Source organism: Halichoeres trimaculatus, unplaced genomic scaffold, assembly GCF_033239565.1.
Source record: "Halichoeres trimaculatus isolate MK-OKI-2021-1 unplaced genomic scaffold, fHalTri1.1 fHalTri1_scaffold_8, whole genome shotgun sequence".
NCBI classification, from domain to species: Eukaryota; Metazoa; Chordata; class Actinopteri; order Labriformes; family Labridae; genus Halichoeres; species Halichoeres trimaculatus.
Genome location: NW_027437186.1, coordinates 33,738,384 through 33,765,072, shown reverse-complemented (window position 1 = coordinate 33,765,072; position 26,689 = coordinate 33,738,384). Strand labels below are relative to the sequence as shown.

The following is a 26,689-nucleotide window of genomic DNA, read 5'->3' as shown; positions in this document are numbered from 1 at the left end:
ACAACCCAGTCTATGGTTTGTTGGGTTTTTTTTCTCTCAGTTAATGTAATTTTTAAAGAGTTTTTTTTGTTTGAGCCTGCACTAAAGATTATTTATTTATTTATTTATTTATTTATTTATTTATTTATTTATTTATCTATTTAACTTTTATTTTGTTTTCAGGGTTGTTTGATTTTTTTTCTGTTTTTTTTTTTTTGTTTGTTCTTTTGTTAGTTCGTTTTATTCTTTTTTATTTTTCAGGAAAGTGTTTTCACCTGAAATGTGTCAACTGTAAATCTTTCATTATGTAAACATCATCTTTACAGTATAGATAAAATCAATAGAACTTTTTAAATTATTCATTAATTTTGCAGATGGGTCCGTTACCTCAGACTAAACAAATCACAACCTTGTGTTATGATTTACCAGCCTAAAGTTTTTATTTTTCTTTCACCTTTTTCGTTTATTATGTTTACTGTTTTATTTTGTAGTATTTTGCCCAGTGTGTCCAGTCTACCTCTACTTCCTGTCAGCCTCCTCCTCTGTGTCCTCTTGCTGATTAGTTGCACCTGTGTCTGCTGCCACACTTGTGTTTGATTACCTCTGGTGTATTCATTGTCTCTGGGTATTCTTGGGACACTTGTGTCCTGTTCTTGTGGATTTTGTCAGATTTTCAGTTGGGTTAAAGAAGACTACATCACAGTAAGATTTTGTTTTTAACTTTTCTTTTTTGTCTGCATTGAATCTTCTCTGTTTTTCTTTTAAATCTAAAAGTGAGGAATGTTTGTCGACAAGCTTCACTGATTTTAACTAGGCTTTTAACTTGGTAGCTTTCTTTTGAAGTTTTAGGTGAAACTTGCACCTAGGAGGAAAGGCCAGGCTGCCATGTTTCAAACATTTAGACGGAGTGTGTGTTGTGGGTTGTTTTTTGCAGTAATTGGACACATGTTGTTTCAGAGTGTTCAGCCCTGACAGGACAAAAACATTCAGTCCCACAGCTCATGAAAAGTGAAGCAACAGTATAAAATATTGACTCAAAAACTGACAGTTTATCTGTTTTTTATCACTTGAAGTTGCCATCAATCATTATTAGCGGGGGAGTGAACCAATAACTGCAGCTCTCTCTGTTTGAGATGCCCATAAGGGTGCCACAGGTCTGACCTGTTTACTGCCTTCACTCCAGCTCTGTCTGCCATGCCTAACAGAGTGATCCATCTCTCAGCCAGCACCCTGCTCCCACTCTCCTATTTTCCTAATGATCACCTCCCCTCCAGCAGCAACTCACCGAGGAGGAGGTGGACATGTGATCCGCCTCTCTGGGTTGAGCTTTTCCTCTTTTCATACAAAGTACTAAATCAATAAAACTCTCAGTTTGAAGGTTTTTGCAGGAAACTGAATCTGTTGGAGAGATATTTGCACAGAATTTCAGAGTCTTCAGAAAAATAATCTAATCTGTGACTCTTAAGGTGACTTTAAAGAGCGTGCACACAAAGTCAGAGCTTCTAAATCAGGCGTAGGATGCTGCAGGTCCTCTTTGCTTCATGTCTCGTTGCATGAGAGCACAGACGTCTGTGAGAACCCTTTTGTTTGGCAGTGTCATCCTATCGATTTGTGTGTTTCTCATTCCCGTTCATTGACTCTCCTCTTTTGCCCTTCTTTTGTGAATTTTGCACCTCCCTGGTGGTAAGTCGATGTGACATGCGTGGTTCCTCTGTGATGCTCTGTCTGTGTTGAGGTGAGAGGAAAAGCCCCGAGCTGGGAGCGGTGCTGGTTGTCTAAATCGGTTTGGCTTTAAAGCTCTTTTTCTGCAGCGGGGCGGGTGGTTGTGGATGTGAACTCAAAGTGCCAGCGCTGATAAAGCATCAGTATAGATGAGTATTTTGAGGCTCAAATCAATTTAATGGCTACTTCACTCTCAACTACAAAGATGAAAATGTACAGCTCAATGTTTAAATTATCTTGCAGAGCATGTAGCTTCTACTCTGCTGCTCGTCCTTCTCCCTGTAATTACACTGAGATGATGCTGAGGGTAATTTTATCTGCTAATGTCAGACGCTGCAGAGGGTGTGAGATGTGCACGGCTTCCACTAGTGAACACTTCACACCACAGTCCAAGGTGTTTTTTCTCTGCATTCAGAGGCAGCGTGTCTCAGGTTTCCAGTTCAGTGGTTTGGTTGGTGTATAGAGGTCTTCTATTGTTACACCCCACTCACTTTGCTTTAAAGGCAAAATGCATCACAGGTAATCTGCTGTGACATAATGTTTCAGTCTTTGTTGTGAAGTAGGACATGGGACATGTCCACTCTACATATATTATTTTATACAGATTAAGAGAAATATTAGATACATATATTATTATTGAATGTATTAAATATAATAAAAATATATATTTATAAATATTTTGTATGAATGTTCAATGTTTTATCTAAATGTTAAGTATTTTAAATAAATGTCCAAGTATTTAGCTCCATTTCTAAACATTCAGTTTTTAAGTAAATATTTTGCTTATTTTTCTGTATATTTAGCTAAGACAAAATATTTATCTTAGATTTCAAAACCTTAAGCGAAGATTTCTAAATATTTAGTCAAGATTTTAAATCTTAACCAAACTTTTCTAAATATATAGTAAAGATTTCTAAATCTTAAGCAAAGACTTCTAAACTTAAAGCAAAATCTTCCAAATCTTAAGCAAAGATTTCTAAGTATTTGCTAATATTTCTAATTTTTATTCAATATTTTTTAAATATTCAGTCAAGATTTCTACAGCAAAGATTTTTAAATATATTTAATCAAGATGTCTAAATCTTTAGCATAGATTTTGAAACGATTGGTAAGATTTCTACGTAAATAGTCAAGATATTAAAATCTTAACCAAATATTTAGTCAAGACTACGAAATCTTAAGCAAAATCTTCTTTATTTAGAGCAAGGATAGTAAAATCTTAACCAAAGTTTTCTAAATACTTGCTAAGATTTCTTAACATTTAGTCAAGACTTCTCAATCTGAAGCAAACATTTTTAAACTTTATGCAAAGATTTCTAAATCTTAACCAAAGTATTCATAGTATTTGCTTATATTTCCATTTTTTATTCCATATTTTTAAATATTTAGTCAAGATTTCTAAGTCTATAGCAAAGATATCGAAATCTTTTGTCAAGATTTCTTAATTTTGAGCAAAGATTTTTTAATATTTGCTAAGATTTTTAAATATGAGGTCAGGATTTCTAAATATTGAGGTATGATTTCCAAATGTTTAGCTAATTTGCAAATATACACTCCAGCCCGTGGGAAACACCAAAAGACAAGTCCAAGGAAGCGATCCAGCCAAGCGAGATTTAGAGAATGTCAAGCTTTTCTTCTTTGATGTCGGCCACAGGATCTTTAAAAATGCTATCATAGCACTTGGTACATTTCTTCATCACATTACTTCTCTAACGGCTGATTTAGCTGACTGTGTTTGACAGAAGTGTGAATTTTTATATTAGCTAAATATTTAGTAATCAGAGCCAAATATTTAGAAAGAAAATTTAATGTTCCAAATGTAGCTAAATATTTAGACTCAAGACATTTATGTATAACATTTAACATTTAGATAAAACATTCAACATTTATATTTGTTTGACAAATGTGTTTACAACTAGAAAAGCACTCAGAGAGCGCAGACCTTCACGAAGCACATTGTGATTGTCACGCAACACTTTAGTCCTACTTTAATGTTATACTCCCTTTCAGCAGACTGTCTGCTACAGTTTGGTGTTAGTTTGTACAGGTTTGTACAATAATTTGTTTCCTGACAGTGTTGAAAATGATGACGACCCAGCACATATTTCATATTCAGGATCTTAGTACCCAGAATATTGCCAGGATCTGGATCGTACTTTTACATCTGTCAGAAATTCTGGTGACCTTGTCTTGTATTGTTTTGCAATCTGACCATTTATGGTGGAGTTATAGACACATATGATGAAATTGGCCCTATCTCACAATGATATAGAATCTTTAAAAAAAATCCTGGATCCAGACAGTGATCCGGATCACCCCCAAAATTTAAACACTTCTTGCTTATCCCATTTTGAACATTAAATGTAGAGGAAAATTATTTGTAGTGTGTGCATCTTTACAATCAGCACCCCATTGTAGCACATTTTTTTTGAAGCTGCATGAATTCAGAAGGATCTTTGAGCTGCGTTCAGCAAACAGGGCAGATTGTGGGAGCTCTTGCAGCTCGACATGCCGAAGAGTTGGATATGTGTCAGTCATTAAGGCTGTAATGCTTCTCAGACTTTGTGCCTTTGAGCTCAATATGCCTGAAATGCCCACCATCTGACGGCTGTTTGGTTACAGCAGTCGTTCTCTTCAGCCAGGGAAAAGACAAATCTGTGAGCTCATGTTTTATTTGCTGGAGCATGTGTTAATTTTCCTCCCGCTCAGACGGATTTCCGCCCCGCCAAAACCAAGTCCAGCCAATCCCGACCTTTAATCTAATTAAGAATGAAATAAAAGTGATCCAGCAGTGCTGAGCTCCTTCTGTACTGGAGTGAGAAGAATTTAAAGTCACAAAAGTGTGTCATTAAACGTGTTGCTGACATGAGAACAGATGCATGTGTGCATACGTTAGAGCTATTGTAAACACTGAGCAGCAGTGACGGTGACTTTGATTTGTTCACAGCAGATGTTTAAGCCTCCAACTGTCCCTTGATTGTTCCTCCAACACAAACATGCTTCCATTCTCCAGAGGCTACGACACACAACTGTGAACGCCACCATCAGCCTCAGCTAAACAAACACAGATGAATGTCAGCTCGACCGTCTCTACAACCTGTTTGCTTTCTAAACGGAACCAGGGATTCAGCCTGACATTTACTGATTTGTTGCATGTTGTTAGCGTTATCTTTTCATTACAGCGATGCTTCAGGGCGCTACTCGATAAAGGCAAAACTGATGTCATGCAAAAGATTAAATGGTTGATATGATTTTCTCTCATTTTCTGCAAAGGAACTCTCAGATTCCTCCGCGGATAAATGATTGGGTTGGCTCAAAGTTGCCTCACATTTGAATGCCGGCTTTCGTTTAAACAGTGATGTAATCGCAGCGGGGATCGAGACACATTAAAAAAAATCTTCAGATCCTATATTGAGCTGCATTCCATCTTTGCAGCTTCACTGCTGTGTAATTGGGATCAGTCTTCAAAAAGGCCCCGTCGGGAGCCCCAGACATGAAGGAGCACAGTTTGCATTGGACCAGAGGTTGGGGGTGGCAGATCCCTTGATCAAACCCTCTTTTAACCTCAAAAAGAGGTTATAAAGGGTGACCACAGGGGTGTCCATGCTGAGCTCTTGACCGCTGCCTTTGGAAGGTGGTTGTTATGGGATACAGGCCAGCAGAGTGCAGTCTGCTCCAAAGGCACACCTTACACACGCTCTGCCGTGGAGATGACCTGATTTAAAGGCTGCCCTCCACTGTTTCTCAACCTGGCTGTGTGCATGTTTTCCTTAACCCAATTTAGCCCAACAGTGTAAGACACAGAGAGGCTAATGACTAGCGTGGGCTGCAGGCAAAACGGCCAATATTGATGCATTCTTTACTTTTAAGGGCACGAACACAGCGTTGTTTGGATTTCAGTGCTTTGGTCTCACATGAGCAGATAACAGAGAAAATAAAAGCAGAAGGATGTGTAGACTTCAATACAACCCAGGAGAAACATACATATTTATCTTCTCTCTCTGAAAACATTAAAAGAAATTAGATTCTGATTCAAATCACTGCAGCGAGAAAAATGCTAATGATTGTGATATAACACAGCTTGAACCTACACAGACGCTGCACAGACACAGTCATCCTGCTGTAGGTAGTTTCAGGGGGCTGAGGTGGTCAGATGGTCAGAGGAACACAGAGAACAGATGTTTTTGTCCTCCGGCAGGTTCCTGGGATCTGCAGAAAGTACAGGTTTAGAGTGAGGTGAAGGAACACAGGGATAAATGTGCTGTGCTGACAAGCACCCAGTCAGAGTCTGAGTTAGACTGCTGGAGTTTTTGGTGGTTTCTGGTTGAATGAGCGAATGAGGGGTGTGGCCTGGGGTGGCCGTCTAAAATTGAACTGGCGGTGCACCAGTACGGCCTTGTGGTTGGGTTGCCACCTGGTGAAGTTAGCCCTGGGTGGTTGGCCCAGGTAAGACCACATCCTGCAACCTCTTCCCCATAGATCTTCCCTCATCCTTTTTCCTTTTTATTTACAGTTTTGTCCGTTCTGAATAAAAACATAAAAAGCCCAAAAAACAACTTAAAAAACACAACTCTGGTACCAATTTTAGAATGTATGCCATCAGTATCACTGTCTTTGAAACTTCAGTATTTGGGCTGTGTAGCTACAAAATGTGTACAGCTTTCTATGCACTTTTTCCTTTTTTTATGTTTTTATTTATGGGGGGGTGCATTATGTTTTTGTTTGTTTTATTTATTTATTTTTTCTTTTCTTTTTTTTTTTTTAAATTTTTATTTATTTATTTATTTTTTTTACATTCATATACCCATAAAGTTCTGAAGGGAAGAAACATAAACCTGCTATTACCGGTATAATAATAATAATAGTAATAATAATAATAATAATAATAATAATAATAATAATAATAATAATAATAATAATAATAATGATAATTATTATTATTATTATTATTATTATTATTATTATTATTATTATTATTATTATTATTACACTGGATCTAACCCCAATCTCCTTAGCTGTTTGATGCTAACCCACCCAGCTAAAACTGATAAATATCCTTTCCACAACTACGATGTCTTCCAATGTTGGTTTGAGAAATGAGAAGCTACTCATCATATCAATTTGGGTTGTTGCCAGCTGGTTCATAATTTTTGCAGTAATTATCCACTGGCAGGGTCTTACCTATAGGTTTAGATAAACCCAAGCGTTAGCTTTTTTCCTTGGATGGGCAATAAAAGTCTTCTCTCCTCTGACTGGCTGCTTTTAAGCTTAGCGTGATGCACCAATCAGGTTCTATCATTGGATGTACGCTACCTCTTTGAGCCATACCAAACATATGTACATGAACAGCACATTAAGCTATGAGGACTTTAATGTGATGTAAAGTTAAAAAACAAAAAACGAGTGACATATTTTGGGTATTTATAATTCAGTGGCTACATTTCCATGCAGTCATTAACCCTTCAGAATTAGCTCATATTCTGTTTTTTTTTTTTATTTATTTTTTTATAAATCACCTCTGGGTTACTTCTTTTCTAACCAGAATATTTTGTCATATATGCGCCTATCGGGATGTCCCCATCAAAAGGAACATTAATTTGTGTTCTGTGCATATTCTGTCCGCAAGGAATCTTGGTCTTTTGAGTACAGGAAGTCCCAGCTGTAAAAGGGCAAAACCAAAGACGACACTTCACTTTTGGGGCCTAGTCCTGACTGCGCACCTTCATCCAGAGTGACCGGGTGGCTCTGATGGAAACGGGTAGCATGGATGTGGATGGCACAGCAATTACTTTACGGTCTTGCCTTTGATGATTGAAGAAATTGACAAATAATAGTGTCAAGTACTGGTGGTGGGTCAGTACCAGCACCAAAGCGCAAATGGAGGCGACTTCTTCCTGTTCTGTACTGTTCATTTTCCAGCGTGCTGTTGTTGCAGCTGTTGCTATGCATACAGGAAGAAGAAGCAGAAATGACGCGCATTGTGTTGTGACGTTTTCCGTGCTTTGCTGTTTTGGTTGGGGTACCATGTAAACAGGAATAACCCTACTTGCTCATACATGTAAACGGGTTATTACGAATGTTTCAGAAACTGGATATTGACCTTAACCCGAACACTGACTGTGTTGGAATTAGGTAGTAGCCAGAAACACAACAACAGGTGAAATTTGCGACAATTGTTCTTGCTGTGTAATAGAAAGAGAAAAGTAACGCACTGATCGATACAAAACAAGTAAATCTGGCCCCGCCTCCCCTCTAACACTCATCAATCATCAGATAATAAGAAATAACCATGCCCCCTTTAAAGCGATTTTCATTGATGCAGGTCATTGCTGCGATGAATCTGAGTTTGATAAGTTGTAAAACATAAATAGTCTCCTCCTTGTCCTTGCTCAGCACACAGAAGGCCTCTGGAGAAGGTGATCGTCTGCTTGCTCTCTCCGAGCTGTCAGGAGGGAAGCATCGCTGCTGCTGCTTCTGCTGCCTCCAGACTCCAGGCAGGGCAGGCTGCCACCAAGTTGATAAAGTGAGCCATTTTGCACACGGGCAAGATTACTCTCAAGGACAGAGATTAAAGTGGCTTCTGTTTGAGTCGCAACTCCCCCAACACACGCTGAAACACACACGCATTAACAGAGAGATGGAGAGAAAAGCTCAGGCGTGTGCTTGATACTCTTTTGGGTTCATTGTTTGTGGAATGATCAAAGCTTCGGCGCCAATAACCGTTTACATGCTCGTGTAGGAAGCCTCGCAATGAGAAATCAGGAGCAGAGACCGGCTCATTGAGGCACTGCTGAGAGAGGAACTCAAAGTATCTCTAAAATTAATCAAAGCATTATTTTAACCTAAACAGCAGGTTTTATAATTGCTGCAGACCTCGTGTGACGACAGCACAGACTTTCCTCCTCCAATCCCATTAAATCGTCTACAAATAATGAAATACTGAACCTAACTACATTAGCTAATGAAGGTGCACCGAGCAGCAGCACTTGTCCTGAAATGACCGTGTCTCTGCGTCTCTCTGCAGAGATATCCTATAGCTCTAACTGTGCAGGAGTGTCATAAAGAGTTATCAGGATTTGTTCATTTAACACCCTGAATTTCTGGAAATGAATAAATTAAAGTCAGAGTCAATCAGAGTTACTCTGAAACAACCCTTTTACATTTTGTCGAATGCAATCAAACTACATCCCAAACTGAAATTCACAATCCACTGCTTCCCGATCAGACATGACGTGCCTGCATATTTTGCCAGGATCTCAAGCGTTCTTGAGAGAACCGAGTGGCTGAGTGAAATTCCCCTCAGCGCAGAGTTAACGATTATACACTCTTGAAAGAGTCGGTGCAGCACCCTCTCGTCTTGGCTGGTACTTATCAGAGCAGAAAGCCTTAATTAATTCATGGCTGGATGATGTTCTGCACAGACTGGTTGAGTTTAAATTATTGTGCATTGTTGAATATGTAAACAGCTGGCAATCAGACATGTTTTTGTAGACTGGGAATTAAGCAGAAGATCCACTGGACTAAAGCTAAATGAATTGTAGTGCTTTTAATATACATGTAATAACATAACAATGTTCAGGAGCTGCAAGTGAAGGAAAATGTTGCACATTGTAAGAACAAATCGAAACTGAAATGTTTTTGTACCTTTTATTTCTGCTGTCTTTTTGTTATAATCTGTGAGATTAGGGGTTGTATTTGACATTTTTTCAGAAGTGTTAGGGGTTTAGAGCAACACTATAGACTGCATGATAAACAGACATAGTCTGTAACGTCACTCGTCTCTCTCTGATACCGAGTACTGCAGCTAGTCGTCAGCAGGAGTCATATTGGAAATGAGTTGGGCTTTGAGCCCCCACACTTAGAGATGGATACTTCTCACATTTAATACGATTCGGTACCAATACAACTGGTGTTGGTACTCGGCTGTAGCTATTTTCGGTACTCCTGTGTGTGTTTGTATGGTAACAAATACTAAATTTTGGATAAAATAAAAATAATACCTCAATGTGTTTCAACTTAACACATTTATTTCTCAATATACTTGTAACTTGCAATGCTGTGTTCATGTCCAGCTTGGAAAATTGCCTACTCTTCCACTCCCTTACAGTCACTAGGATGCTTTTAGGAACTGAAACATGATACCGTTTGATTTTACAATACTGAGTACGACAGATGGAATTCGGTCAGTACCTATCAAAGTACTCACTTTGGTATCCATCCCTACCCACACCTAAGGATGTCCCAATACAGATTTTTTTTAAACTTCTGAACAAATCAGATTTTTTCATGATAAGTTTTGCCGAAGTGATGCCGATACCTTTCTCTAATAAATCACGTACTCTGTTTGGTAATTCTGTTGTAAATGATGAATCATATTTGTTGTATTAACCTCTTAAGACCAGAGCTTTTGTATGGTGTGCATTTTTTAATTTACTTAGCTAACTGGGATAAATAAGGCCTAATAACTTCACTTGATCATTGTACAGTAAGTTTGATTACTTTTGCTATTAGTTCTCTATTAGTTGTTTGTCATCATTGTTATTGTACTTATTTTATTTTATTTTTTTACTAAAATGTGTGTAATGTTGTTATTTCTCCAAAAGATGGCATGGGCAGTTTCCCTTAATGTGGCTAATAGGTCAAAGTTTAAAAATGTAAGTATCATGGGTCTGAGAGGCAGAAATGTAATGTCCACACCAAGTGGCAACCTCTGGTCTAAGAATATGAGACAATGGTGAAGTACTAAATTCTGCTGTTTCTCTAGTGTCCACTTAAAGCTGGCACTGGAAGTATTGAAAGTCACATACACACCAAACCAAAAAAAAGCTGTTTTCAAAGCAGAAATTAACCTATTTACAGCCTGGTTCAAAAAATGTCTCCCGAGTCGCTTATTTTACTATCAGCACCCACTGTACAGGGGGTGAATTTGTAACTCGGCCGTTCAGAGGATATAAAGATCGCGAGCTTCCCCAATCAGAGGCACAGCTCATGGTCACGTGACCGACAGGTGCCCTATAGCTGTACGCGAAGCCCTTGCCACAACCAATGTGGCCACTATAGCCGATGTGCTTCATTTACTGTTTCAGAAACAATCAGGTGCATCGGGGAGACTATGTCCATGTTTTATACAGTCTATGGTCCACACATGGGGACACTGGGTCTTAGAGGTTAAAGTGAGCCCTGTTGGTTCCTCCTTGAGAAACACTCACTTTACAAATGTAGCAAGACACATGGTTTTACCATCATTGCTTTCCAAAGAGAAGTTGTCCCACACAGGGGACATGTTTGCAACGTGGTTTGATTTACAGCAGCTGTAAAGCGTGACGGTGCCAAAAACATGTGACAAATAGATTGGTCCTGATCACGTAATGAAATCTGATGTGACCCAATCCTCAAAAAAAATGGCCATATCAGGCCCCGATACAGATCGGTGCATCAGATCGGGACATCCCTACCCACACCTAAGGGAAAGTAGCCTGGTACAAACAAATATCTCCTGTCTGAATAATTTCTCTAATGGCCCACGCTGTACAGAGGGTGAACTTTCTTTTAACCCATTGGTTAAGGTGACAATAAGGTCACAAGTTTGCCCAACCATAGGCAGAAGCTCATCTGATTGACAGGCGGTCACCCCGCTGAGATGTTAGTGTGAAGTCTTAAAGCCCACCTCATTTCCAGTATGGCACTGGTCGATGATTTGCTTTAAAACTTCAGCCAAACGTTATCATACAGAGTATGGTTTGAATGTGTGAAAGGCTCTATAAATATAAGGATGAGTTTGAAGAGTTTGAAGAGTTTTTCTGTCTAAGATATAATTGCAGTAGTAATGCTGCTCTAGTATCAGCCATTAAGACAAAACATTTCAAAAGAAAATGTTCTAAAGAAAAAATACTTTTGGAAAGAACCAGCTATTGCTCATAATCTCCTTTTACTATGTGGGTCTCAATGAGTGACTTTCCAAACAGTGTCTTTGAATATATAAGAAGCTGATTTACTTTCATTTTGTAAATCCATTCCTACTGATTGGTGATTTACCATTAAAGTTTTATCTGTTTGGATTAAAGTAACCATCAAGGAACCCTGGTGTTGAGGTCTCACCGACGTGGTATGAAAGGCCACGGTTCACACTGTTCCACCAGTAAAAACCAAACACACATACCTTCATTTCAGAGTCAAGTTGGTATTTTAATCAAGCTTTTCACTCTGGTATCCCTCACTATGAATCACCAATCTGAAATTTCTAACATGTCTCTGTGATGAGTTTTTCAGTCTGTCCCTCTTTTCCTCTCGGGGAACAGGGAGCGGTCTGATGGTGGGGACCTGCTCCTTCTGCCGGCCTGAAAAGCCCACAGAGATATTGTGCAGCCTGTGTGAGGCATTGTGCTGTATGAAATTGGTCTCACATAAAGTTGACTTGAATCTTGACTTGTTTGCCTCTTGTCAGTATTTATATCACCTCTACATCCGGCAGCGTATTACTCCACAGAGCTGGATGCTGCACAGTAATTATGAGGCTTTTGTCGCACCATCCTGCAGCACTCTGGAGTGTCTTTAGACGTTTGCCCAGTGGATTTCTGAAGCTATTCACTGCTTTCTATTCAGATTCTGAATTGGATGAGTCTGGTACAAATTCCCTTGACATTACCGCAGAATTTCAAAAGACGCCAGCCCACTCTTCATCTGCAAATCTGAAAAGCAGATATTTAAATCAGTGTGCCACACAGTTGGTATACATAAAGGAATGATTCTTAGACTTAAATACAAAAAAATCTACGACAAAGTTGAAATTATGTGACCTTTGTCGAAACTAAAACATCACTGGGAGAGAAATTGAATGAGGGTCACAGACATTTGAGGGAGAAGTCTTCCAGATACTCATCAAATGATATTACTGCTAAAGAGGTCACCTTAAACTGAAATAACACTGTGTGCTCATTCCTTCTACAAAAAGGGAGATTTAGCCGTGCATAATTGAGGGTTGAGCCGTATGCTTCAGTCTGAGTTCAGAGCAGGGTCACTCTGCAGCGCCTGTGTGAACTCTGGGCTGATCTCCTTTGAACGCAGTGAAGAAATGTGGAGCTTGGATCAAAACGTGTAGAGACAGATAGCAGAGCGTATGCATTTTGTAATTAATATATTTATCCTCTGTTTGCACACAAACTGCTGCATTGTTTGAGAATATTCCTGCAACTTTTTGTACATTGATTTGCCCTCATCTCACCTTTGTTAGTGTTTCTGTGTTGTTTTTAAACTTCCCAGACCTGTTGAATAATGCAGGAGTGACAGTAATCCTCATATGATGTGATAGCTTTGGTAGCATTGCTGCAAAAGCTGCACAACTATTGATTTAATATTTAAATTGAGTTTACTTTCACTAAGAGCCGCAGAGACTCTTTACACAGTTTTTGTAGCTTTTTGTCTGTTAGCATTTGGTCCTCAGGATAACTTACATGGAGAAATTTTTTTTGATGGAGCGTATGATTCATTGGTTCCTGTTTCAGAACTATTTGAAGGCAGAGCTGACTTTTGCTTCCTTTATCTGTATTTCCACTTTCACATATCACTTTTAAAGCACTAATTGTCTTGCCCCAGTAACTTGGGGCTTAAAACCAACTTTTTAATTGCAGTAGCAATTAGACTTTAGAACTTCAGCAGTTAATTTGTTTAAGTGAACAGAGGTCTGAAACAGTTGACGTGTAAACTAGCTCGCAGCCGCATACCCAGCTGGTGTTTTGGCGTAAAATGTGACCCGTTAAATCTGGTAACGTTCAGGCAGATGCTTCTCTCAGGAATGCCTTTATTGACATTATTACAGACATATCTATGAGTAAATTTTGACGCACATAGGAACTATAATATAATATGAATAGTAACCATAACTTCCACTGATACACTTGGCTGGAATTTACCAAGAGTCACTCTTAAAACCAAATAACAGAAAAAGTTAGCACACAAAATGTCCCTGGCATTTCTCAATAGCATTGATAAAGTAGCTTAGTGACAAGTTCTTCTACAGAGCCTTCCTTAAAGATGCAGATAATGAGTGGATATGCCCCACAGGTACATATTTAAGAGGTTTTTGTTGTTGGAAAATCTGACTCTAAAACAGGGTCATAACTTTATGTGTATATATATGTATATATATGTGTGTATATATATATGTATATATATATGTGTGTATATATATATGTATATATATGTGTGTATATATATATGTATGTATATATATATATATATATATATATATATATATATATATATATATATATATATATATATATATATATATATATATATATATATATATATATAAATATATATATATATATATATATATATATATATATAAATATATAGTTATGAGTAGTGTGGTGTGCTAATCAATCTAAAATATTGATATATTGATGCCAACGTTGGGATCAGTATGGAGCAATACTTGGGTGATGAGATTGATACTTAAGTTTCAGTTTCTTTTCTCTCTATGTGGTCCTCTCAATTTCTGATGTGCTCCTTGCTATCTAGATAGATAGATAGATAGATAGATAGATAGATAGATAGACTAGCACCGATCAATCCGTACCAATTTTCTTAATTATGGGGGCTCAGTGATCAGTGATCAGGGGATGGTGATCTGCACATCCTTTCATATGAAACTGATTTTATATTCCTCTTGAAAGGTCTGACAGCCAGTCTCTGTTGCTTTTTGCTCGGAGACCTAAAACTCTGGACACTTTATTGGTTGTTTAAGTTAAAAACATTTAAATAAAAAATGTTTCACAGGCATTTTTCAATGATTTTCAATAAAATAAGACTGAAACATTGAAGTTTTATACTGTCAGCTATACAAAATGAAAAATAGAAATTGGTATCTGCACAAATCGGTAAAGGCAGGTCAGGCTTTTTTAAGATCCTTGATCAGCCAGAGAATTGTGATTGGTGAACCCCTAATAGATAGATAGAACTTTGTCTCTTCTTCAGTAAAAACAGAAATTTGTCTTTGACACAGCTCCAATTACGAATTAAAGCACAGTTACAAACACAATAAATCTCGCTTTGAAAATTGGAAATGTAATAATTGTTGACACTTTCCTGAGGAGAAGTGTGTTTGTAAGACCATGTGTGTGATGTGGCTCTGTGTAGTACCATGGTGATTTTTGTGGCTCTTGGTCTCTGGCTGGTTGGCCAACCCAAAGTAGTGGTCCCATCTGAACTTTGCAGAACTTGAGTTTGTTGCTGGAAAAAATGGTCCTGACAACCACATAGGAAAAAACTGTTTCAATGCTTGTGAAAGTTACTGGCCTTCAAAGCTTGCTAACTCATCTAGATAAATGGAGCTAAACCATGCACTCCTGAATATTACATATTTTGATAACGGCAACTGGAAACAGTTTTTAAACAATAGGCCAGGAAAATAGAAGGGAAATACATATGACTTGTAGCATATTATGTTAGTTACACTTGAGCAACAACAAACACAGTAAAGACCTGATCGAGGTCTCCAGAAAAATCCAAGTGAAGCAGAAGCCACTTTGGTGTCCAAAGTGCACAAACTCTTTCCATTTAGTTGGAATTATACAACATTTAAATTAAAATATATTTGACATCTTTTTTACTTGATTTACATGTTTAGTGTTTTCCTGCTGCTATCGGATTCACAGTGATATGAACCGACCAATCAAATTACTTAAATTACTTGAGTCAAATGTCACTCACATTTATCGGTTGTTTTAATGAAAAGATATGACAAATGCAATATTTGTTTATTTCTCTCTATGTGTTTTTAAGTGTTCAATAAGGCAGGTCGAGCCAGAGGGGGTCAGGCTTCTCCGACGCACTTAGTGTGACATTATTTGGAGCCAAAGTTGATTTTTCCAACTTAAAACTTTGTTTTATAATACATTTCCGATTGTCTCCAGACATTTTTGAAACTTTATTTTACAGAATCATGTACAGTAACATCCCAGGGTCGAGCCCTGGTGTGGGTTGGATGTATCTGGCCGAAAGTTCTGACTCACATTTTTAAAGTATTCTATGTCACATACTCGCTGCTCTTCTTCTTCTTCTTCTTCTTCTTCTTATACTTAGTGTATTTTCATCTGACTTCATAGCACGCTGAGTGCTCTGGTCTTTCCTCCTCCCTTCGATCCATGGAGCTGGAACACATTGTGAAAATGTCTGACCGGCGCAGATCCGTATTCTGTGAGGAGAGGATGGAGTACAGTAACATTGTGTGCTAAGTCAATGAGGGAGCATGGGGAGAGAAAGACAGAGGACATGTTATACTGACACCGTCGGCGTGAAGTTGAAACGACACATTTGAGTTATTTGTTGTTGTTGTATCTGACTTTTTTTCTGAATTTGGTCTCATCCCAATGCTGATGTCAGCTGGTATGGCTCTTTCTCAGGCATGTCTGATGTGCTTCAACAGAAATTGTCTCTTTGAGATCATCAAAGTTCTCAATCTAAGAGTAGGAATAGGAGTTTTTTTGTCTTCTCTAAAAGAAATCAAGGTCAGCCTGATGTGCAGTTTCATTTTAATACTTATTCCCTCAGTTTGGGGGAACATACTGCGTTAAAAAGTCCTATTGAGGGTAATTCAGCAGCAAGAATCCAGCTGTGTGTCAGTCTTTAAACCATAGTTTCTGAATCTGTTGATTTTTCCTTTATAGACGGCCTGATACTATGTCTGAATGATTGTGAAGTGGTCGTAGTCACTAAGGTGTTGACTATAGTCTTGCATGTGTTGATATTAAAGAGGGGGTATTTCCTTCTTTTAGACTTCAAACTGATTCTTTGGTGCCCCTGTAGTAGCTGTATGTGGTTTACAGCTTAAAAAAAAATCCCAATTTTTCCTCACGCTGGTGTTTTACAAAACTTTTATTTCAACTTCTGTGTGAAACTCTTTGTTCTAGCTGCTCCCTCTTTAAAGGCAGATTCATGCTTGCCGGGACCAATGACGTCATTGTTACACCTATGCCCCCTCGCGCATGCCGAAAATTTCTGTGCCTTGCACACTCAAATTTCTAACCTGTCAGACGGATGTTGGAAGAACGGGATCTCCTAGCGGTCAAAATGCAGAAATACAGGCATCTGTATCACTCCTCATACAGACATCCCCGTGACAATCGAGTGGTAAATAACTCATGGCGTGAAATTGTGGCTAATCTCGGCAGAGAAGAGAAATCTGTTAAAAGAGCCTGGAAAAATCTCTGGGACACATATGTCATGTTATAAACAAAGGCAAACTTCTTCAACTCTCCTTTAGTGTTTTGGTAGGTGTACATTTGTGATACACTGCCCCCTGCAGTTAGGAAATTGTGGGCATACCTTAGTGTTGGAAGCCCATCATGAACCAGTCATGAGATTCGTATGAGTTGGCATCAGCAATCCAACAAGACCGTTCTGACCGGTTTACAGCCTGATTCAGGGATTTCCAAAACATATTGAGAAGTTTAAAAAATCGGCATGTTAAGTACGATAATATTGCACTATCACATTTTATATACATAGGCTATATTTGTGTGCTACCCACTTCTAAAACTTCTAACTTCTAATAATTAAACTTGCTTCGTCGAGACGATATCACTGAAACTGTTTGGTAACCAAGCAGCACAAAATCATTTTCAGACACTGTCAGATACTTTCCTGTTGAGAAGAGTTTAGACTTTGCATTTTAAATGTATGCTGCATTGATAATTATGGGTAATTACACCTGAAGTGTTCCTTTGCTTAGAGATTTTAGTGTAATTGCTCTTAAACAAACTCTTTGCCAATCAAATGACTTGATTGGGACTAAGTGTTGTGTAATAACATACAGAGTCTTTGTCAGACTGACTCTTAAATAAATTGCTTTTCAGTCTGAGATATTTACAGCCGTGCCTTCAAGGCTTCTCTGCATTTGATCCCAAACGAACCCAAACAAGGTCTTTCAAAGTATAGCCGCTGAAAGCTGGATGTGGGGGGTAATCATACTTTTTGTCCCTTCAGGAGAAGCGTCTCTTGTGGGGAACTGTTATGTTCTGGGTAAGTGATAGAAAAACATTTTGAGGCCTTTTAGAATTTGAGTGGATATCTCATAATTTGTTACTTGCTCAGGGGGGATATTTCTTATTAGAAGGCATGAATATTTATGTGAAATATATACATGTTTCTATCAACAACATTCAGGTTGTTTTGGGCTTCTGGAAAATAATTGGATTCAGTAATGAACCCGAGCTACTCCCAGAGTTCTTGACATAAACTGCAGTATGTGTCCTTTTAAGATAGCAGCGCCTGACTGATAGATCACCCCGACATTATCCCCAGGAAGGAGGCAGAGAAGGAGAGGGAGATGGGAGATGTTCTTTCAGGTTTGCTGGAGTCTTTATGTCTCTGTGATTGTAAAACGGAGTTCTGAATTTTATACACAGTCGACAGATTCTGTAAATATCGACAAAACGTTTTCTATGAATTACACATTTCAACAGGCTTTCATAGCCCTTAAATTTCTACTGAAATGCAGAGCTTTAAAAACAGTCAGCGAACCCATCCATCCATGCATCCACTATCTGAATTGTTTGCTCTGTTCTGGGTTTCTGGAGCCAGTCCCAGATTATGTTAAAGAGGGGGCACTGAGCCTTTGTTTTTTGTTTTTGTTTTTTGGCTTCATATTGCCCCTCTCGTACCCCTGTAGTAAATTTATCGCTCTAAAAAATATTATTTTTCTCACTCTCCACAACCCCCCTTTTCCTCTGATTGGCCACCCCTCTGGTGAGACCTTGGTGTTTGAGGCCCACACTTCAAACATGCCAAGAACCAGTTAAAAGATTCTGTGAATATCTTGAATGTCTTATAAGGAGCATTTTTGATCAATTTACAGACAGATTCAGGGATTTCTTCAACATTTTAAGTATTTTTTTTCCTTGAGTGTTTAGATATGAGAGCCAGAACTTTTAGCCAACAAGTTATATATGTGTTTTTAAGTATCCCAAGCTGCAGATGGTTTCCTATAACTGCGTTTAAACTTAATATCTGTAAATAATTCTGATAAGTTTGAGCACTGCTGTAGAGAAACTGAATGTGAACATCAGTGGTTCTCAAATGTGGGTCAGGACCCTTTGAGGGGTCATGAAACACTAGCCACGGTTTCATGAAGAGTTTTTCGTCTTTCTGAATTGAATCTTTCTGAATGACTTTTCCGAAAACAATAGTATACATAGAAAGGAATATTTCAATCTCAGGTCTACATGCGCCTATAATCAGACAGAATAGTGAATGGGGCATGTGCAAACAAACTTAAATAAATTGAGGAACGCCTCTAGTTACGTCTTACGTAACTAGAGAAAAACTAGAACCGATTAAACGTCCATTTGAATTGGCACTTTTCTTTCAGAATCAGGTGTAAACAAAGGTTAAATCCTTTCCATTTGAGCAAATAAACCGAATGCCAGCAGAATATTTGGGTCCATGTAAACGTGGCTACTGATAAAGGGTCACAAAATGCTTTTTAGAATCAAAAAGTTTTTACAAGGCATATTTCTGCCATTGTTGTATGAATGTAAACAAAAAATGAGGATAATGGTGCATTCCATTTGTACTCAGAAGTCGAAATTTCCAAGTTCCGAGTGGGAACACCCCGAGGTCAGAATTTCCGACTTGGAAGTCGGAGCACTGACACCACCCCTGAGTTCCCAGTAGAAAAATTCTGAGTTCAGGGGTGAAAGTAATTAATCTCCAGTTAGATTCTTGTTATTCTATAATTTCTGACTCGTGTTTGTCGCAATAAATCAGCAGAATACATAATATTTTTTGATGTTTATAAACAGAAATTCTGCTGTTATGGCAAGTTTTTCTGACTTGGCAACTGGGACGTTTAACTCAGAGATGACGTTATTCCCATTCCTGACTTCACAGTTCTGTGTTCAAATGGAATACACCATTTATGTCCATTAAAACTACTGAAATATTTGATCCGTTTTCCACATTTCTTTTTTAAAGACCCCCAGGTGACTAAGCCAGGTTAACTAAGGTATCAGTGGAGGCAGAGTAATTTGAAAAACACAGCATTATGTGCACAGAGGTGGTCTGATCTTCTTCAGATTAGGTAAATGAAGCGGTATAAGCCATTTTTGGATTAGTTTATTTGTGTGTTGCCACAGCAGGGGGTCTCCAGCACCCCACTGTTTCTGGGGTTACAACTGTTAGAGTCTGAAAAGTTTAAAACTTAAAACGATGAACTATAAATGTGAGCTAGTTAAATGAGCCTGTGTTAACTGAACTTTAAACTGGTTTAATTTTAGTCTGAAATGGCTCTGCTTACTAGTGTATGATTATGCCCTTATGATTCTGGAAAGGCTTTACTGGAGAGACTGGAAGCAAAATAAACTGCTGGAATTCACCTTTATGAAGAAAACATGTCACTCTGTGTAACACTGTGGCTTAGGAAAGTGTGTTGATTTTTTTCTGGAGAAATATTTATGCTGCGTGTCTCAGAAGAGTAAACCGTATCCAGTGTTAAGGGTTAGGTGTGGTGTTATTGCTGGTTTTGGGGAATGTTTGTTGAGCCCTTGAGGACTTCTGCTGACACATGAACATGTTTAGCAGCAAAAAAAATATCAACATGACCTTGCACAAATGACCGCAGAGCTCAGGATGTGACCTCACAAAATTTGCTGACGATCATTACCACTGATGTGTGGTCACAAACACGACCGAATCAATCCTCTCTGCGCAGAATGAGGGTTCAGGTGGTGTTGAGGTTACGTTTGAGGAGCAAAGGAAGATTTGTCCTGTGGGTAAGAATAGAAACATCCACTGACAGTGAAGGTAAAGCCTGAATAGTGAATCAGGAGCTCAGTTTTCAGATGTGCAGCATTAACTGTGAAGAAATACAACAGTATGAAAGCGTCTTTTTTTGCAATTACAGTGAGTTTTAGCCCGTAACATAATACTTCTGAATGTATGGTTTATGATTCGGTCGGAGAAAATCCTTAAAATGTGATTCACAGCATTATCAGCCCGTTTGTAATTATATCCACACCACACCAATGCATTAAAGATGTTTCGGCCCCTCTCTTTTATTTTGCATGACTGCTGAATAAATGAAGTTTCCTCCAGCTATAGGACAGAGCATCAACCAAAAAAACTTTAAATAGCAAGGTCAGACGGAGATGTTCTGCAGGAAAGTACCCTGCAATGCAGTGTCACAAAGATGGATGTGGTTCATTTACCATTCAGTCAGGTCCATTTAAAATGCTATATCATGGAGAATACCTTTCCATTAGTAATGCAGACATTAAAATTAGAAGGAGTTCAGGTGACCTGCACTGATAAGTGAACTGTAAAGTATGTTGGAGTTATAATTCGTTATATGATGCATTTATAAACATGAGTATAGCATGTATTCAGGCCATGTGTATTAGCATGATAGTAAAACTCAGGATGTGGTAAAATATGATGAAAATGATGAATACTCATAATCAGGGATGCTTCAGTTTTGCATTTAACTGATAAAAATAGAAGAATAAGCTCCAGTGTTACCTGTAACAAAAGATTTGAGCACCTCTCTGTTCCTTTAATTCCAAAAAAGTCATTTAATCAATATCAACAAATATCAAGAGTGAGAAATCACAACGTGTAGAGTGAATGCGACTTGTTCCAATCAAACAGTGTTTCATTGAACAATAGCTCACCACGACACTGAGGATTAGAGCACTGTAGGTTAATTCACTCTCTGCCAAAATGTAATTTTGAGCTGCTTGTACCTTAATGAAGTGCTCTTATTAACCATTGAATTCTGCAAAGTTAAAATTCAAAAGAGGACACAGCGTGTCTCCACACAGGACAAAGTTTTTCTTTCTTCTCTTTCTTGACCCATTTTTCACTCATACCTTCCTAAAGTTTTCCCATGACTCTTTGGAGGAATGCATATCCCAAATTTATACCTACCTTGTTTGACACAGTCTTACTCTGATGCAGCATTTTGTGGCCAGACATTAAAATATGACAATCTAGCTACAGTCTGACTTTCAGAATGAAATTTAGCTGTAAACTTTTCTCAAAGTTTGGAGATGCAACATTCATTAAATCATAATTCACTTTGAAAAATGGCTGCAGCTTGATTAATTTTGGGCAGGGGCCCAGGGTCTCTTCTTCAACCTGATAGGCCAACAAAGTGCAAGATTATGACTCCTCAAATGGTCAAAGTTTCCAAAATTCAGTTATTCTGACTTCGACATATTCAAGGGCTGGGTATTGCTGTGAACTAGGGACCTCCGTGCCCAACTGTGGGATAAGACTGGTAATGTTTTGGGTAAAAAGCAAAAAATTAGCAGATGGAATTAATGGAGTTGATATTTATTTGAACTATGAAATATCTAAATGTTTACCATCAAAATAATTTTTCAGAATGTGCACAAGATCTTTTCAAATACCCTGTAAATTGGTTATGCGGCAAAAATCGAAGAAAGTGCATCAGAGGCAACATTTCAAATCAAGTAGCAGAGAGGGCTGATTAAAAAAATAAATCAATAAATAAATAAAAAATTTAAAAAAAAAATTAAAAAAAGAGGCATAGAGCTGTTTGCCTGGATCGGTACCATGGATCTCTTTCCACTTATACTGGTCCAGCTTCAAGGGGCACCAAAACACCAATAACAGATACCACCAATCGGTATCGTTGCATCCCTGCTGAGAACCTCATGATTTTTGATTTTTATTTGTTTGAACGTAATTTTTAATTTCTATTTTGATTTGCCACAACATAGAAAACATTCACATTTTGCTCAGACATAAACCATTTAAACACTTAAATAAAAATTCATGACAGGCAAGGACAGGAAAAAAGGAAACAAAATAAATCAATAAATACATATATAGGTGACTAAATTACACCCTAAGTGTACAATGGTGTGGCAGTTTTGATAGTGTCTTCAGCATGAAATCACATTACTATAATATAGATGATCTTTTTCTCTTTCTACTAGAGTAAAAACAAAAGGAAAAATGTAGAGTAATAAAAATGTTAACATAAGTTGATATAGCCTCTAAAAGTAAGTTGGATAAGTATAAAAAAGGTAAAGCAAATACAAAATGGGAGGGTAAGAGAGAAAGAAAAATATATACATACTTATGCACATATGTACTGATATTTTTATTTTTTAATTCTAATGATTTTACATATATATATATATATATATATATATATATATATATATATATATATATATATATATATATATATATATATATATATATATATATGCCCATATGAACATATTTTGTGTCACCTCACGTTTTGGAGCAATAAAACAACCCAAACATCAGACTTTTAATATGAAGGCGCTGGCTTTACACTGGTGCTACTGCTTTGGCTGAAATTTTGTTGTTGCTGTTTAGCCTTGTGCAGCCCTCCATACAACGAATAACAAGCATCGATTTGGGTGAAGAAATGTTTTGATGCATTGATTTGTTAGTATTTTTACCCACTCCTATCATCTTCACATGCTTCTGATTTGGAGAGTCAAATTTAAGGTTATTCAACTGTTTACCCAAGGTGGGAGGCTGATGAATATTTGAATTTATTTCAATAAACAACTTACTTATGTAAATCTTTGTACCATTTTTCTGCTTGGAAAATTATTTTAAATTTTAAAAAAGATTTTTTTTTTTTTTTTTTGTCAATCAGTTTGATTGTCATACAGTCAAATTCATTAAAAAAATCAGGGATCAAATTTACATCTGTACACATTTAGTCCATCCCTGCAGAACTCAGAGCACTAACCAGGCTACCCCTTCCATAAAAGTCTGGACACAGTCTTCAGTTCATGAACGAAAACTAAAAGGAGGAGGTAAAACGTTTGTTATAAAAGGTTTGAATAAATCAGATTTTGAGCAGTTTGGTGAAAGTTTTGTGTTTCTGATGTTTTCCTTTGGCACTTTGAGCCTCACTACAGCGCTATGGAAAATGACAAACAAGAGGACATCATCCAGAAATGATGCAACACTGGGACTTTGAATGTAATATCTTGGTGTTTGGCGAATGTCCAGATGCTGTTGGGTACGACTTGGTACAAGAATAGGCAGGTGTTGCTCAGTCAGTGGCAGTACTAACTGCTCCAAAATTTCCTGGATTTTTAGTGAAAGTTGGACTCATAATTTTACATTAACTGCCTCGATACTTCTCTACCACCAGCTTCTAGAGCTCAACACCAACAAACCTCAAGAAAACATAAAATCCAGTCAGATTTTCATACAGTTTGATATGAAGAGCTTTAGCATTGTCCCTCAGGCTGACAGTAGCAGCATTGATGCTATTTTCTGACCAACACATTAACTGTGAAATAAAGTAGTGAAATTAGGTTAGAGATACAGTATTTGGCTGCAAGGCACTGGATGCTCACCGTCTCATCGTGCATTGTGTGCAACCTGCAAACTGGGACACATGCACCACAGAGCTCAGTTTGTGAACCGCTCCTTTCACCAGGACTCGCTGAAACATTCATGCAAACCGTACTGTATGCATGTCATGACTGCAGTGGTTGAGATTTCTATCTAGCAGCAGTGATCCCGTCTTCAAAGCTGTCACCTCTGGTTTTAATCTCCTGAATAGGCAAAGAGGGTTACATCAACATCTCCCTGCAAAAAAAAAAAAAAAAAAAAAAAAGACCTTGAGACTGTCCACGACGCCTCCCATATAGTTCTGTGCAGCCTCTCAATCAAAAGACACTGCTTCTGCATTCAGGTCTCAGTGTTTGAATAATCAAAGATCCCTCAGGACGGGCGGGGTCAGCGCAAACCCAGGCACAGCCACGGAAAATAAAAGTTATGGAAATGTGGCCAAGTTCTGAGGATGAACCATAATGTCCTCGTGGAATTCAGCGCAGGTGGAGGCTTGACTGAAATCCACTCGGACAAAAGGGATCCTATGTGTCTCTTTATCCAGGAGAGGAATATCTCTTATCACACGTGAGCCTAATCCTTAAACAATCCCTCCACGGCGTATATTCTAATTACGTGTGGTTTGCTTGTGTGGAGAATTTGACTCCTCTCTTTATGAAACAGAACAAAGATGCTTTAACTCCCTGGGGTCAGTCATCACATCCACATCCAGGTGATTGGCGTGAAATCTTTCAGCTGGTGATAAAGCCTGAGGACGTTATTGATGGACTTAATTTGCTCACATTCAGGTCATCCTGGCTCTCCTGCTCCAATATTATCTCTTAATTACATTTTACAATATCTTGAGGAAACTCCTACCCTCTTTGTCTTATATTATTTTCTTAAAGCTTATGTGCACAGCTTAATTTCTGCATTTAATGAATAATCCTGCAGCCTCCGGGGGGGAAGAGGAGATGAAAAAGTAGGAGGTTTGCCTTTAGGAGACCGAGCACTGTGTTTTACCTTTAGCAGCATTTATGTAACAACGCTGATGATTCAGGGCTGGGTGAGATTGCAGCGCCTGGTGTTAATATTGTGACATCTAGTGGCAGCTCCTGATGGTCAGTCCTGGCTCAGGAGCAGACTGTGTGTGGCATTGAATACAAACACAGCCTGAGAGTTATGTATAGACACGCCTATGTGATGCTAATGGAGCAAAGGAAAATTGTTGCGTTTAGTCTTTTATTAAGCCGTGTGTGTGTGAGTGTGTGTGTGCTGAAAAGAAAGAGGAAGGAAGTTATTTGTAGGAGATTAGCAGTGTGAAAGATAAGGAGATCATTACTGTCTTTGAATAGCCATTAAATTAACCATCCTCTAAAGGAATTAAGAGGAAATTGCTGTCTATACACCTTCATCTGATAGAGATGGTATAATGTACACTAACCTGATCATTAGGCAATTAGAGCTCCCAAAGGCTATAGCATATTTTATAGCCATACAGTTCAGTTGTTGTATATTTAACGTTCGCTTTTCATGGTCACAAATGGACCTCACTTAAAAACAACAGCTCGTCTGCAGAATAAGGAGAGAGGAAAGAGAGACGGGCTCCTCAGGGGATAGTTTTTATGGGAGCATCGTCATTATTCACTATTCTTTAAAAGGGCTTTAAGGATGCCAGGTCCCAAAGGATATTCTCAGGGAGATATTTTTTTTTTAATCACAAAAGCTCGCGGTTTAAATTTATGAGGGGAAAAAGCGGAATAATTAACACTTAAATGCACTGACAGGCTTGTGTTACGGCCTTGTAATCTGCTCTTCTCCTGGCATTACTTCCATTTATGGAGGTATCTCTGTTCTTGGTAGCTGTTAGTGTGATGTCGCACACACAGACTTTAAGTTACGCTGGAAATGTGCGAGTAGACCAACCTCTGTGCTCTGCTGATGACAACCAGGTGTGATACTTAACTGCAGAGTAAGAGAAATTAGCTTTCTTGCATTGACTGTGATGAGACAATGGTATGCTTACTACAGCTCAGTATGAAAAAAAAAAAATTGACTCAACCTAACATCATTTGAGATAAAGGGGTGGGTCTTTAGCCTCTCTGCAGACGGCTACGTGTCAAATCAGTCACACCCTTTTATGGGCAAAACTTGTAAGCTTAATAACTTCAAAAATGATGAATTTGTGTGGAAAATAAAAAAACAAAAAACATGACTGTAAACATGTTTATTGTTCCTGTAAAGATCAGCTTTCTTGAATTGATGTGTATGTGGTTTTGCGTATTTCTACAGCCTGCCTCTAGTGGTTACTCAATGAACTGCAGTTTGCAACATTTCTGCATATGCTTCATATTTTCAGACCAGAGGTTTTCCCACTTGTCTGAAAATGCTAGCTTAACTCTAAATGTAGCTTAGCGCATGGAGATGCTAGCCCTTTTTATATGTTTCTTTAGAGGTCTAGAGTTGTACACCTAAAGTAGAAGCTTGACAAGTAGAGTGGTAAATTCTGCTTTCTGTCACTTTTCAAAGCAGAAGTCATGGTGTTTTTCCTATTTTGATTTATTTTTTCCATTTTTCATTGTTTTTATTTGTCCCAATCTAAGAGGCAACATCTGGTTTATAAAAATAAATA

The 26,689-nt window shown here is 38.1% G+C and overlaps 1 long non-coding RNA gene across 1 annotated transcript in view; it reads left to right on the top strand.

Annotated features, from left to right (window-relative positions):
- Positions 1 to 603: 603 nt before the first annotated feature.
- Positions 604 to 26,689, top strand: part of LOC141795593 (uncharacterized) — a 104,822-nt gene continuing 78,736 nt past the window's right edge. Inside the window, exon 1 of the long non-coding RNA XR_012598618.1 lies at positions 604 to 681. This is a non-coding gene — a long non-coding RNA (uncharacterized LOC141795593). The remainder of the gene's footprint in view (positions 682 to 26,689) is intronic.